This window comes from Salmo salar, chromosome ssa05 (genome assembly GCF_905237065.1).
Source record: "Salmo salar chromosome ssa05, Ssal_v3.1, whole genome shotgun sequence".
Taxonomy (NCBI): Eukaryota; Metazoa; Chordata; class Actinopteri; order Salmoniformes; family Salmonidae; genus Salmo; species Salmo salar.
Window position 1 is genome coordinate 30,132,843 of NC_059446.1, and position 16,040 is coordinate 30,148,882.

Genomic DNA, 16,040 nt, shown 5'->3' on the forward strand with positions numbered 1-16,040 from the left:
TACACATGGAGTAAAACAACATACAATCAATGATGCAGTAGAAAAAAAATGTGAGCAAATGATGTGAGATAAGGGAGGTAAAGGCAAAAAAGGCCATGGTGGCAAAGTAAATAAAGTATAGCAAGTAAAACACTGGAATGGTAGATTTGTAGTTTGAAGAAAGTTCAAAGTTCAAATATAAAAATATGGTGCAAAGGAGCAAAATAAATAAAATAAATAAATACAGTAGGGGAAGAGGTAGTAGTTTGGGCTAAATTATAGATGGGCTATGTACAGGTGCAGTGATCTGGGAGCTGCTCTGATAGCTGGTGCTTAAAGCTAGTGAGGGAGATAAGTGTTTCCAGTTTCAGAGATTTTTGTAGTTCGTTCCAGTCATTGGCAGCAGAGAACTGGAAGGAGAGACGACCAAAGGAGGAGTTGGCTTTAGGGGTGACCAGAGAGATATACCTGCTGGAGCGCGTGCTACAGGTGGGTGCTGCTATGGTGACCAGTGAGCGGAGATAAGGGGGGACTTTACCTAGCAGGGTCTTGTAGATGACCTGGAGCCAATGTGTTTGGCGACGATTATGAAGCGAAGGCCAGCCAACGAGAGCGTACAGGTCGCAATGGTGGGTAGTATATGGGGCTTTGGTGACAAAACGGATGGCACTGTGATAGACTGCATCCAGCTTGTTGAGTAGGGTATTGGAGGCTATTTTGTAAATGACATCGCCGAAGTCGAGGATTGGTAGGATGGTCAGTTTTACGAGGGTATGTTTGGCAGCATGAGTGAAGGATGCTTTGTTGCGAAATAGGAAGCCAATTCTAGATTTAACTTTGGATTGGAGATGATTGATGTGAGTCTGGAAGGAGAGTTTACAGTCTAACCAGACACCTAGGTATTTGTAGTTGTCCACAAATTCTAAGTTAGAACCGTCCAGAGAAGTGATGCTGGACAGGCGGGCAGGTGCAGGCAGCGATCGGTTGAAGAGCATGCATTTAGTTTTACTTGTGTTTAGGAGCAGTTGGAGACCACGGAAGGAGAGTTGAATGGCATTGAAGCTCGTCTGGAGGGTTGTTAACCTCTTAGGGCCAGGGGGCAGTATTTACACGGCCGGATAAAAAACGTACCCGATTTAATCTGGTTACTACTCCTACCCAGTAACTAGAATATGCATATACTTATTAGATATGGATAGAAAACACCCTAAAGTTTCTAAAACTGTTTGAATGGTGTCTGTGAGTATAACAGAACTCATATGGCAGGCAAAAACCTGAGAGATTCCTTTACAGGAAGTGGCCTGTCTGACCATTTATTGGCTTTCTTTGACATCTCTTTCCAAAACAAAGGATCTCTGCGGTAACGTGACACTTCCCACGGCTCCCATAGGCTCTCAGAGCCCGGGAAATAGCTGAATGTGGTCATTCCAGCCCCAGGCTGAAACACATTATCGCCTTTGTCAAGTGGCCGATCAGGGGACAGTGGGCTTAGGCGCGTGCACTGGTCGCCCCCGTCTTTCTTTTTTTTCCTCTATTTACCGAAACGCAGATTCCCGGTCGGAATATTATCACTTTTTTACGAGATAAATTGCATAAAAATTGATTTTAAACAGCGGTTGACATGCTTCGAAGTACGGTAATGGAATATTTAGAATTTTTTGGTCACGAAATGCGCCATGCTCGTAACCCTGATTTACCATTTCGGATAGTTTCTTGAACGCACGAACAAAACGCCGCTGTTTGGATATAACGATGGATTATTTGGGACCAAACCAACATTTGTTATTGAAGTAGAAGTCCTGGGAGTGCATTCTGACGAAGAACATCAAAGGTAATCAAACTTTTGTAATAGTAAATCTGATTTTGGTGAAGGCTAAACTTGCTGGGTGTCTAAATAGCTAGCCCGTGATGGCTGGGCTATGTACTTAGAATATTGCAAAATGTGCTTTCACCAAAAAGCTATTTTAAAATCGGACATATCGAGTGCATAGAGGAGTTCTGTATCTATAATTCTTAAAATAATTGTTATGCTTTTTGTGAACGTTTATCGTGAGTAATTTAGTAAATTGTTAGTAAATTCCCCGGAAGTTTGCGGGGGGTATGCTAGTTCTGAACATCACATGCTAATGTAAAAAGCTGGTTTTTGATATAAATATGAACTTCATTGAACAAAACATGCATGTATTGTATAACATAATGTCCTAGGGTTGTCATCTGATGAAGATCATCAAAGGTTAGTGCTACATTTAGCTGTGGTTTGGGTTTATGTGACATTATATGCTAGCTTGAAAAATGTGTGTCTGATTATTTCTGGCTGGGTACTCTGCTGACATAATCTAATGTTTTGCTTTCGTTGTAAAGCCTTTTTGAAATCGGACAGTGTGGTTAGATAAAGGAGAGTCTTGTCTTTAAAATGGTGTAAAATAGTCATATGTTTGAGAAATTGAAGTAATAGCATTTCTAAGGTATTTGAATATCGCGCCACGGGATTAGACTGGCTGTTGCGTAGGTGGGACGATTTGGTGCCACCTACCCTAGAGAGGTTAACACAGTGTCCAAAGAAGGGCCAGAGGTATACAGAATGGTGTCGTCTGCGTAGAGGTGGATCAGAGATTCACCAGCAGCAAGAGCGACATCATTGATGTATACAGAGAAAAGAGTTGGCCCAAGAATTGAACCCTGTGGTACCCCCATAGAGACTGCCAGAGGTCCGGACAGTAGGCCCTCCGATTTGACACACTGAACTCTGTCAGAGAATTAGTTGGTGAACCAGGCGACGCAATCGTTTGAGAAATCAAGGCTACTGTGTCTGCCGATGAGGATGTGGTGATTAACAGAGTCAAAAGCTTTGGCCAGGTCAATGAATACGGCAGCACAGTATTGTTTCTTATCGATGGCGGTTACGATGTCGTTTAGGACCTTGAGCGTGGCTGAGGTGCACCCATGACCAGCTCTGAAACCAGATTGCCTAGCGGAGAGGGTGCGGTGGGATTCGAAATGGTCGGTAATCTGTTTGTTGACTTGGCTTTCGAAGACCTTAGAAAGGCAGGGTAGGATGGATATAGGTCTGTAGCAATTTGGGTCAAGAGTGTCACCTCCTTTGAATAGGGGGATGACAGCAGCTGCTTTCCAATCTATGGGAATCTCAGACGACACGAAAGAGAGGTTGAACAGGCTAGTAATAGGGGTTGCAATAATTTCGGCAGATAATTTTTGAAAGAAAGGGTCCAGATTGTCAAGCCCAGCTGATTTGTAGGGGTCCAGATTTTGCAGCTCTTTCAGAACATCAGCTGAATGGATTTGGGAGAAGGAGAAATGGGGGAGGCTTGGGCGAGTAGCTGTGGGGGGTGCAGTGCTTTTGAATGCAGTAGGGGTAGTTAGGTGGAAAGCATGGCCAGCCGTAGAAAAATGCTTATTGAAATTCTCAATTATAGTGGGCTTATCGGTGGTGACAGAGTTTCCTATCCTCAGTGCAGTGGGGAGGAGGTGTTCTTATTCTCCATGGACTTTACAATATCCCAGAACTTTTTAGAGTTTGAGTTGCAGGAAGCAGATTTCTGTTTGAAAAAGCTAGCCTTGGCGTTTCTAACTGCCTGTGTGTATTGGTTTCTAACTTCCCTGAAAAGTTGCATATCGCGGGGGCAGTTCGATGCTAATGCAGAACGCCACAGGATATTTTTGTGTTGGTTAAGGGCAGTCAGGTCTGGGGAGAACCAAGGGCTATATCTGTTCCTGGTTCAAAATTTCTTGAAAGGGGCATGCTTATTTAAGATGGTGAGGAAGGCATTTAAAAAAAATAACCAGGCATCCTCTACTGACGGGATGAGGTCAATATCCTTCCAGGATACCAGGGCCAGGTCGATTAGAAAGGCTTGCTCGTTGAAATGTTTCAGGGAGCGTTTGACAGTGATGAGTGGAGGTCGTTTGACCGCTGACCCATTACGGGTGCAGGCAATGAGGCAGTGATCGCTGAGATCTTGGTTGAAAACAGCAGAGGTGTATTTAGAGGGCACGTTGGTTAGGATGATATCTATGAGGGTGCCAGTGTTTGCGGCTTTGGGGTTGTACCTGGTGGGTTCATTAATAATTTGTGTGAGATTGAGGGCATCAAGCTTGGATTGTAGGATGGCTGGGGTGTTAAGCATGTCCCAGTTTAGGTCACCTAGTAGCACGAGCTCTGAAGATTGATGGGGGGCAATCAGTTCACATATGGTGTCCAGAGCACAGCTAGGGGCCGAGGGGGGTCTATAGCAGGCGGCAACGGTGAGAGACTTGTTTTTGGAGAGGTGGATTTTTAAAAGTAGAAGTTCAAATTGTTTGGGTACAGACCTGGATAGCAGGACAGAACTCTGCAGGCTATCTCTGCAGTAGATTGCAACACCGCCCCCTTTGGTCGTTCTATCTTGTCTGAAAACGTTGTAGTTAGGGATGAAGATTTCAGAGTGGACTTCCTAAGCCAAGATTGAGACACAGCTAGGACATCCGGGTTGGCAGAGTGTGCTAAAGCAGTGAATGAAACAAACTTAGGGAGGAGGCTTCTAATGTTAACATGCATGAAACCAAGGTTATTACGGTTACAGAAGTCATCAAAAGAGAGCGCCTGGGGAGTAGGAGTGGAGCCAGGCACTGCAGGGCCTGGATTCACCTCTACATCCCCAGAGGAGCAGAGAAGAATAAGTATGAGGGTACGGCTAAAGGCTATAAGAATTGGTCGTCTGTGACGTCCAGAATAGAGAGAAAAAGGAGCAGGTTTCTGGGGGCGATAAAATAGCTTCAAGGTATAATGTACAGACAAAGGTATGGTGGGATGTGAGTACAGAGGAGGTAAACCTAGGCATTTAGTGATTATGAGAGAGATATTGTCTCTAGAAACATCATTGAAACCAGAAGATGTCATAGCATGTGTGGGTGGAGGAACTGAGAGGTTGGATAAGGTATAATGAGCAGGGCTAGAGGCTCTACAGTGAAATAAGCCAATAAACACTAACCAGAACAGCAATGGACATTGCATATTGACATTAAGGAGAGGCATGCTTAGTCGAGTGATCAAAGGGTCCAGTGAGATTCAGACAGCTAGCCGGGCCATAGGTAGCAAGCTGGTGGAAGATGGAGGGAGGTCTGTTTTTAGCCACCTCGTGAGTTTCCATCTGTGGGTTAGTGGGGTTCCGTGTGGAAGGGGGGACCTGTCCAAGTTGGCAAAATAGTTAGTTATAGTGGCCCAAGAAAAGTGTCCGATAGACCTATTCAGATCGCAGCCGATAAGACAGCTAACGATTAGCCGGCCGCAGATGGGCGATCAGGTTACGTCGCGACAGAGGGGCCAGTTGTATAACTCCCTCGGGCAGATAACGTCGGTGGTCCAGTCGTGAAGACCCGATGGGGCTCCGCATCGGCAGTAAAAAGCGTCAGGATAGGTGATTGTAGCCCAGGAGACACTTCAGCTGGCTAGCTCAGGAAAAGCCCACGAGTGGCTGACGGAACTCTTCAGCTGGCTAGCTCCGTAATAATGTGTGTTAATTCCGTGACCGACGTTGCCAATAGTCACTCAGGTAGCAGCTAGTTAGCTGCAAGATCCAGGTGTAAATGTCCAGAGCCTGCGGTAGAAATCGGGGAAAGGAGAGAGAATAGGTCCGGTATGCTCTGGTCTGAGTCGCGCTGCACAAAACTGGCGATAGCTTTTCGAGCTAATGGATAGCTGAGGACAGCTAACCGTGGCTAGCTGAACTCCAACATTAGCCAGTGAAAAATGGCTAACCTCTGGCTAGCTTCTGTTGTGGAATTCAGATGAGGTAAATAATACTTTCTTTTTTAAATTGGTGAGGCGGGTTGCAGGAGAGTGCTTTGAGGTTGAGTTTTTAGAAGAAAAAAATGTAAAAAGATAAGTGAAGAAAAATATGTAAATATATATATATACACGGGACACGACAAGAGGAGGGTAGAGGACGTCTGGACTGCTACGCCATCTTGGAACATTGTCCCACACTATCACATAGGTGGGAAAGGGATTCTCATTTAGCTCTTGACCCTGCTGCTCTTGAACCTGCTGCTGAAATAAAATATCTCTTAGATTGGCAATAAATCTTAGAAGGTGCTGGGTGTTATATGGCCCGATTGTAACATTGTGATGTAGAACACCATGGTTGCTGATAGCAGCACAGATTGTGACAGTGCCACCTCGTTGACCAGGGACTTCAACAATGGCCCGCTGTCCAATCATGTTTTGGCCTCTCCTTCTCCTCTTTGTTAGATTGAAGCCTGCTTCATCCACAAAGATTAACTCATGGGGTCTGTCCAAGGATTCCAAGTCAAATATTGTCTGTGTAGAAATACAATATACTGTATGTAGGATTTTGTAAGTCGTACAGAGACAGTGCTATACTGTAGAGTACAATTAGGCCTACTGTATGCACTTCTGATTCACATACATTGTATGTACTGAAGAGTAATGTCATTCACATAGTATGTGTTAGTACTGTAGACAATCTGGATTACAGTAAATGTTTTTGAATGTACACTTACTTGCACATACTGAGCTCGCAGTTCTTTCACCCTTGGTGAGTTGCACTCAAAAGGTACTCTGTATACTTGTTTCATTCGCATCCTGTTACGATGGAGGACACGGTCAATTGTGGAAATGCTCACACTGTCGATTCCCTGGAAGTGTGTGTTGTCTTGTATCACTTGTTCCTGGATTTCTCTGAGTCGTATTGCATTATCTTGAAGGACCATGCCAACTATAATAGCCTCTTGCTCCCGAGTGAATATAGCTGTCCTTCCACCTGCATGTGGCATGCAGTACAATACATACAGTGATTAACTTTACAAATCTCTATTGAAACAGCTGCATATAGTGTAGTACAGTAAATTTGCAATTACAAAAATACAGTAGTATACTGTACCTGTTCTCTTCTCTGAATGTCCTTACTATGGTGGACACAGAAAATCGGCTCAAATTGGGTTGCACTCTAAGTCCTGCTTCCCTCATTATCAGTCCATGGACAAGAACATGGTCTATAACTGTTGCTCCAATTTCATCAGATATTTCCACTCTGTCTTCCTCTTCCTCTTCGTCCTCCTCTTCCGCTTTCTTGCCCTCCTCCTCCTCTTCCTCGTCGTCGCCCACCTCGCATACACACTCGTCCTCATCCTCTCACATTGTTTCTTCTATCCATTCTCAGACTTTCTCCTTCCCACCTTAAACAACCTGTTTGCTCTCTGAACTGGCTTATATTGGTTGTGTCGCATCATTTGAAACAGGTTACAGTTTTTCTCAATTGTTTACACACAAATACTGGTACTTGAGACACAATGACCACAACATGTAACTCATGCACCAACCCCCTGAACCAATTCTGCTAAACTACAAGCACAATTCCTGCTTTACACTCAAATTGCAGTTCTAAAACACACTTTTTTTCAAAACACTACACACAATTCTTTGCATTTGGCACAATTTTCATGCAGAAAATCTCTTGTTTTCACAATGAACACACTGCCATTCAAATATGCACACTGACTCATCACATGGGCAAACACCCGTCACACGGTTTTACAATTAGCAGTCAGAGCTTTAGCATAAAAGGGCAACAGGTGAGCTCTTCTGTTTTGGAGCAATGGATGCCAACATTGGAAACAGAGGCAGAGCCAGAGGAGTGAGAGTAAGAGGAGGTGGACGGGGAGGACAAGGACGAGGACAAGGACGAGGACAAGGACGAGGAAGGCCAAGGACCGTAATCTCTGATGAGATCCGAGCCACTTTGGTTGATCATGTGGTCAACCATGGTCTAACAATGAGGGAGGCTGGGCAAAGAGTACAGCCAAATTTGAGCAGGTACACTGTAGCATCCATCATCCGGACATTCCGAAATGAGAATAGGTAAGAAATCTACTCTCACTAGAAAATTGCAGTACTGCATATCAATACAGTACTCAATGAGTACAGTAGTACAGTATTGCCTGTGGACTAAAATAAAGTATGTTTCAAGTATTTGGGAAATGTATTCCTACTTTGTATTTACAGTATTTTACTATTTGTTTGGCAGAACTGAAAGATTACCAACACAAGGTGGTCGGAATGTGTTCTGTCTCCTGAACAGGAAACTGAAATCATGAACATGGTCCTAGAAAATAACGCCATAACATTACGGCAAATGCAAAGAAAAATAATAGAAAACAATGAGATATTTCAAAATATTGATAGGGTAAGCTTATCAACACTGGACCGTGTCTTGCGCAGAAATAATCTCAGGATGAAGCAGGTCTACAGGGTGCCATTTGAACACAATTCAGAAAGAGTCAAAGAATTGCGATATAACTATGTGCAAGTGAGTCCTATACAATCCCACAATTGATGCATACTCTCAACACTGTATAAATTATACATATTTCAGTATTGTAATCATAATGATTGTGCTTCACAATAGTGACCACTATTGTCTATTTCTGATATTGTCATGTGTGTTTCAGAGAGTCCTTGAGCTAGAGGTGGCTGCAGTGGAGCACCAGTTCATCTTCATTGATGAGGTTGGATTCAACCTCACAAAAAGACGAAAGAGGGGAAGGAATATCATTGGCCAGCGTGCCATTGTTCAAGTCCCTGGCCAGCGCGGAGGGAACATCACAATGTGTGCAACGATTACCCACCACGGCGTCATCCATCACCATGCTACCCTTGGCCCCTACAACACCGCCCATCTGATCACATTCCTGGACACCCTACACAACACACTCATTCCACCAGATCAGGTAGATGGCCCAGAGCAGCTCAGGTACATTGTCATTTGGGACAAGGTAAGTTTCCACAGGGCTGCTCTGGTTCGTAACTGGTTCACTGCCCAGCCACGCTTTTTAGTAGTTTATCTCCCTCCATATTCTCCATTCCTCAGTCCTATTGAGGATTTTTTTTCTGCCTGGAGATGGAAAGTTTATGACCGAAATCCACAAACGCGTATACCTCTTCTCCAAGCTATGGAAGACGCATGTGGAGATATAGCAGCTGATGCTTTTCATGGCTGGAATCGCCATGCTAGGCGATATTTCCCCCGCTGCTTGGCCAGGGAAAACATTGCTTGTGATGTGGATGAGGTGCTGTGGCCAGACCGCAACAGAAGAGAGGATGCAGCATAGTTTTTTAAAATTACATTTATTTTTTACTGTAACTGTATACATTAAATTCTTCTGTTTTGTATGTAGACCACTGTATGTGCAACTTTGTGTTGGTTGGGAATGGGATGTACACTGTCTACATTGTTTTTGTGGGAAAAATAAAATGTATTTGTGTGTTCTGAGTATAAAAACAATATTCTCAAATATTTTACAACACACTTATGTATGTACTGTCTGTAGTAATGGCAACACTGAACCAAAAGAAGGCCTAAGTCATTATGATGAATGGAGAAGAAGTGTTTTCCATTCATCATAGTTTTACATTGAGCACATCAGTGTGCAACTGGTTCTTATAAATGTCTATTCATATGATGGTTTGTGTGTGTCATTTGAAAACAAAATACAATTTTGATAAGAAATAACATTGTTTTGAATGTAAAGTTTCATTTTGCTAGAGAATTGAGGGGTTTTGCCCATTGTGTGTGTGTTTTTTGATTTGTGTGTAGAGTTCTGAGAATATGAGGCATGCTTTCAGAAAATGTGTGTAAACAATCGAGAAACTGTAAATCAATTTTGAGTGATTGTGTTCAATCAATGACATGTGTTCTCTATTTGTATTTGATTGTTGCCACTTGTGTTTACCATAATGGATTTCATGTGCATTAGAGTGCAGAATGTGTTTTGAGAATGAATGTGTTTAGAGTTTTGCTGAAAAGTCTAAGTGAGATCTGCAAATTGTGTTTTACCATGTGAAATGGTTTAAGGTACTGACAACAGACTGCATAATTAGCTAAATGAGTCCAGGCAACTGAGAACTTTGTTCAGCCAATAGGTTTTAGTGTTTTAGCAATTGAGAAAAACTGTAATAGTGATGGGAAGAGCTCTATGGGAGAATCTCAATTGCATACTCCTCACATCCTCTCTCCTTCTCAAAACCCATTGAATGAAAAAGTCAGAGGTCCCTCCCCTCTGACCTCCACCAATGGGTGTTGACAAGGAGGTGAGGAAAAAAGACACGAGTATGCAATTGCGATTCTCTCAATGGCATACTCCTTATGTCCTCTTTCCTTGTCTACTTCTCAAAACCCATTGGAGGAGGTCAGAGGTGCGGGACCTCCGGCTTTCTCATCCAATGGGTTTGAGAGAGGCGAGGAGAGAGGACGTGAGGAGTATGCAATTGAGATCTTCCCCATTGCTTATGATGTGCCTGTCCAATATGGACATATGAATGTCTTTCCATCCTTCCTGCCAGATACCTGGTTGTCTACCTTACAGCGAGGCCCACCTGTGAGTGCCTATGAGTCAAAGGAACAATAGCCACAGTCTCCAGGTAAAATCAACTTTCATTAAGAACCTAGTCACCCTGCTGTCTGGAGCAGGTGTGTGTGTTTATGTTTGTATAGTAGTGAATGGTAAGAGGGGAGGGGGGATAAAGAAGTACCTCTACCTGGATCATAGTCTGGTGCGTCATACGCTCCATAGTGTGAAATGTGATTTGCTCCCCGTGAAATAAAGTGTTGCAGTAACTCGGATTATCAGATTTTAATCCACTTGACCTTAAGGGCTCGGCATAGCGTCAAGGGAGCCGTGCCAGTGAGGACATTCATTTGCTGTCAAACATGATGATGGGATGAAAGGCTTAGTGTGTTATGTTTTTAAAAAGGAGAACTGGTTATTATGAAAGGAGTCCTCTTTCTGCTCAAGAGGGAGGTGCTTATTGCCCTCTTGTGGCGATTGAAGTTGAATGATGTTTATGAATGGCAGCATGAAAAAAAAAGAAAGTACTGGCCCCCTTTCTGTGACTACTTGGCCTAATAATGTTCCACTGTTTATGGTCTGAGAGAAAGTTCTAGATTGGTAGGCTGAAGTATAAACTGCATGCTTTTATGGCCTTTTCAGAATCTGTCAGCTGTATGCCTAGTCTCTAGTGCAATAATGGAATAGGAAAAATTGCCTCAATAAACCTGAAACCACAATTCAACATGCAATATTGTCTTTGTAATAAGGTAATATCTTGCAAGTGTTTGCAGGCCATATGTATTGGAGGTGGTAATGATGTGTAAGCACCTGTGCATTTGTTCAATACTGTTTGGCTATGTAAAAACTAACACGTGTGATGAATATCACCTAATTACTGCTGCACTAATGCTAAGTCCATAACATCTCGGAAATTTGGAAAATCCACTTGAACGCCCCTTCAACTCTTAATTACTAGTGGTTAACTTGGCTATCATTCCGCGTTCACGTGCTAGTCAGAACTAACAAACTCTTAACATTTGACTTGCAAACTTGTTGTAGAACGATGACATGGGAGTTTCCCACTTCGGAAGTATCAGAATCAACCAATAGGAAGCTTTACACAAAATCCTTACGTTGATAATGGTCGCGTTGCCCTGCCCAGACTTTGACTAATGCCAGATCGTACAATGCCTGGATAGGTATTTTATTTATAAGCTAACCACATGTTATAGCAATCTGGTGCCCGACAGCACAGTCAACGACATGGCATGCAACCATGTAACGTCTGAGCAGGGGAACATGACCTTTAAACTCAGGTTCCAAGTTTACCACTTGCACCTCTCTGACGTAATTTGTCAACAAAAAAAGACAGCAAGCATGGCGACATCTTCATAAGTTGTTGTTAATGGTAAGAACAAAATAGAAATTGTTGATACTAAATGTATTCTGTTCAAATTCCTTTTGATTTAGAAATTGAGGCAGATCTGGATATACTTTGTAATGAGAAAAACTATCACAAGCCTTCTAATGACCTCCATGTTGGATGGTATTTCCTAGTTGAATGCACCCAACACTAATTTACGACTTCACAACTGGTAATTACCACCTTACCACTTGGCTATGAACGATAGCACTAGTCTAGGAAATCTTGGCTTCTCACACACAAGGTTTGGAAGGTCATGTGAGATGAGTACTGCTGCACTGCAGGGAACAGGTAGGTCTACCTACTCTTAATTAAAATCAACTTGATTTTTCAAGCTGCTACTTAAAAAGTCCACTATTGCTCGATACTTTAAAATATTAACATTCTTTAATGCTTACCGTGTACATATGTGTGTCTCGTGCAGTCCAGGCATTGTCAGTAGGCAGGTTTACATTAGGCACGTTTCCATTGGTTGTATTCATTATGGAATCAGTTTACCGTTTAAGAACCAAACGGAAGCAAACAGAGCAAAACAAGAGTTTCTATTGGATAAATTCAGGTACGGTAGGTCCCTCTCCTACTGTTTAAGAAACGTTTTGCAACAGTAATGAATACACCTGTCACGTCCTGACCATAGTAAGATGTTATTTTCTATGGTAGAGTAGGTCAGGGCGTGACAGGGGGTGTTTTGTGTTTTTCTATGTTTTCTATATCTATGTTTAGTTCTAGTTTTCTATTTCTATGTTGTTGTTTTTGGGATGATCTCCAATTAGAGGCAGGTGGTCCTCGTTGTCTCTAATTGGAGATCATACTTAAGTAGTTTGTTTTTTTTCACCTGTGTTTGTGGGTAGTTATTTTCTGTTTAGTTATCTGTTACCTGACAGAACTGTTGGCTGTTCGTTTGTTATTTTGTCTTTAGTGTTCTGAGTTTAATAAATATTCATCATGATTAATCAACACGCTGCGCTTTGGTCCCCTCTCTACGACAGCCGTAACAACGCCCCAGCGTTTGGAGTAAACTGTTTCTGTTGCAGAATCAGATTTATATATATATATACAGTGGGGAGAATAAGTATTTGATACACTGCCGATTCTGCAGGTTTTCCTACTAACAAAGCATGTAGAGGTCTGTAATTTTTATCATAGGTACACTTCAACTGTGAGAGACAGAATCTAAAACAAAAATCCTGAAAATCACATTGTATGATTTTTAAGTAATTATTTTGCATTTTATTGCATGACATACGTATTTGATCACCTACCAACCAGTAAGAATTCCGGCTCTCACAGACCTGTTAGTTTTTCTTTAAGAAGCCCTCCTGTTCTCCACTCATTACCTGTATTAACTGCACCTGTTTGAACTCGTTACCTGTATAAAAGACACCTGTCCACACACTCAATCAAACAGACTCCAACCTCTCCACAATGGCCAAGACCAGAGAGCTGTGTAAGGACATCAGGGATAAAATTGTAGACCTGCACAAGGCTGGGATGGGCTACAGGACAATAGGCAAGCAGCTTGGTGAGAAGGCAACAACTGTTGGCGCAATTATTAGAAAATGGAAGAAGTTCAAGATGACGGTCAATCACCCTCGGTCTGGGGCTCCATGCAAGATCTCATCTCGTGGGGCATCAATGATCATGAGGAAGGTGAGGGATCAGCCCAGAACTACACGGCAGGACCTGGTCAATGACCTGAAGAGAACTGGGACCACAGTCTCAAAGAAAACCGTTAGTAACACACTACGCCGTCATGGATTAAAATCCTGCAGCGCACGCAAGGTCCCCGTGCTCAAGCCAGCGCATGTCCAGGCCCGTCTGAAGTTTGCCAATGACCATCTGGATGATCCAGAGGAGGAATGGGAGAAGGTCATGTGGTCTGATGAGACAAAAATAGAGCATTTTGGTCTAAACTCCACTTGCCATGTTTGGAGGAAGAAGAAGGATGAGTACAACCCCAAGAACACCATCCCAACCGTGAAGCATGGAGGTGGAAACATCATTTTTTGGGGATGCTTTTCTGCAAAGGGGACAGGACGACTGCATTGTATTGAGGGGAGGATGGATAGGGCCATGTATCGCGAGATCTTGGCCAACAACCTCCTTCCCTCAGTAAGAGCATTGAAGATGGGTCATGGCTGGGTCTTCCAGCATGACAACGACCCGAAACACACAGCCAGGGAAACTAAGGAGTGGCTCCGTAAGAAGCGTCTCAAGGTCCTTGTGTGGCCTAGCCAGTCTCAAGACCTGAACCCAATAGAAAATCTTTGGAGGGAGCTGAAAGTCCGTATTGCCCAGCGACAGCCCCAAAACCCGAAGGATCTGGAGAAGGTCTGTATGGAGGAGTGGGCCAAAATCCCTGCTGTAGTGTGTGCAAACCTGGTCAAGAACTACAGGAAACAGATGATCTCTGTAATTGCAAACAAAGGTTTCTTTACCAAATATTAAGTTCTGATTTTCTGATGTATCAAATACTTATGTCATGCAATAAAATGCAAATTAATTACTTAAAAATCATACAATGTGATTTTCAGGATTTTTGTTTTAGATTCCGTCTCTCACCGTTGAAGTGTACCTATGATAAAAATTACAGACCTCTACATGCTTTGTAAGTAGGAAAACCTGCAAAATCGGCAGTGTATCAAATGCTTGTTCTCCCCACTGTGTGTGTGTGTGTGTGTGTGTATATATATTATTGCAACCAACATGTAATGGAAAAGGCAGCTAGAGCCCCACAGTGGAGGTGTCATAATACCCATAAAACCTAGTGGTCAAACAGGGAAATGTTCCCAATTGTTTTTCCACCATTAATTTTTCTCATAGGGGATTTTAGAAACACTTAAAATAAGGCCTGTGTTTCATGTAGGTTAACCCTAGCGTGACGTTTTGATTACCATGTACAGTAAGTCTCTCTTGGACAAGGGGACTTATCAATTATATTCGGCTCTATTTACTCTCAGATTTGAAAATGCTAATTAGCATCAAAGTAGGCATCATGTAAATCGACAAAACCCTGCAAGCTCCTGCACGTCATATCTAGCTGAGACCTTTGCTAACAGATTGTGTCAATTTTAAAACTTACACAAGACAGTTAACAGAATTGTCCATGTTAAAGAAATGTAGCCAATTTTGTCATTACATTTAGCTAACATTAGATAGTTAATCCAGAGATTCTTACATTTGCCTTGATTCGGCAGTCTGGTCCAGCTCATGGCATTTGTAGTTATTTTTTATAACCACATTAGCAGCTAATTGGCATTTCATTTGGGGGGGGGGGGGTATATACAGGTGAATATATTAATTACCTTGTCCTAGAGAGATTTCCACGGTTATCAAAATGTCACGCCAGGGTAAACCTACATGAAACAGACCTTATTAAGTGTTACTAAAATCCCCTATGGGAAAAATTAATGGTGGAAAAACGATTGGAACAATTTCCCTGTTTGACCGCTAGGTTTTATGGGTCAAAGTAGTGGTATGTGATGGTTGGCAGGGTAATTTTCTTTCTTGTACCCTTTTTGTATCGCAAAAAAGTGTCATGTATTTACACTCCAGTCCAGTTGGTAGTGGCAATGCACCTTTTTGGTTCTCAACCGCCATTTAAAAATCACACGCGGGTTACCTGAGTGTGTTCACTTCACTTGAACATTTGCTACGTTGCGGAACGTTTTGTACTTACAGAATGACATGTTTCCCCAAAATGTTAATCCAAAATGTTATATGTTTGTTCCCTTCATTTGCGAAAAGTTTTTATTGACACAAGACCGTACAATGGAAACGCACAGTAGCAGGCAATTGTCTCTTATTTTCTATGCTAATTTCTAAATGTCGACAAAAAATTATTGGACACGTTCACGGAAACGTAGTTATTGAGTGTTGAAATTCATAGTTTTAGGTAAGAATGGTGTTGCAACAAGCGTCAAGAATGGTGTTGCAACAAGCGCCCTTCATAGCCTGGTTCCTCTCTAGGTATCTTCCTAGGTTCTGGCCTTTCTAGGAAGTTTTTCCTAGCCACCGTGCTTCTACACCTGCATTGCTTGCTGTTTGGGGTTTTAGGCTGGGTTTCTGTACAGCACTTTCAGATATCAGCTGATGTAAAAAGGGCTATATAAATACATTTGATTTGATTTGAATGCCATTCTACACAACCTGCCAAAATTACGCAGAGGGAGCCATTTGTCAATGGAGGAAACACTTTTATAAAATACATGTGGGCTACTTTAATGTTGTACAAAATATGATATGCCTCCAATGTGAAAACAAAATAAGTAATAAGCCACCCAAAAGTTGTTGA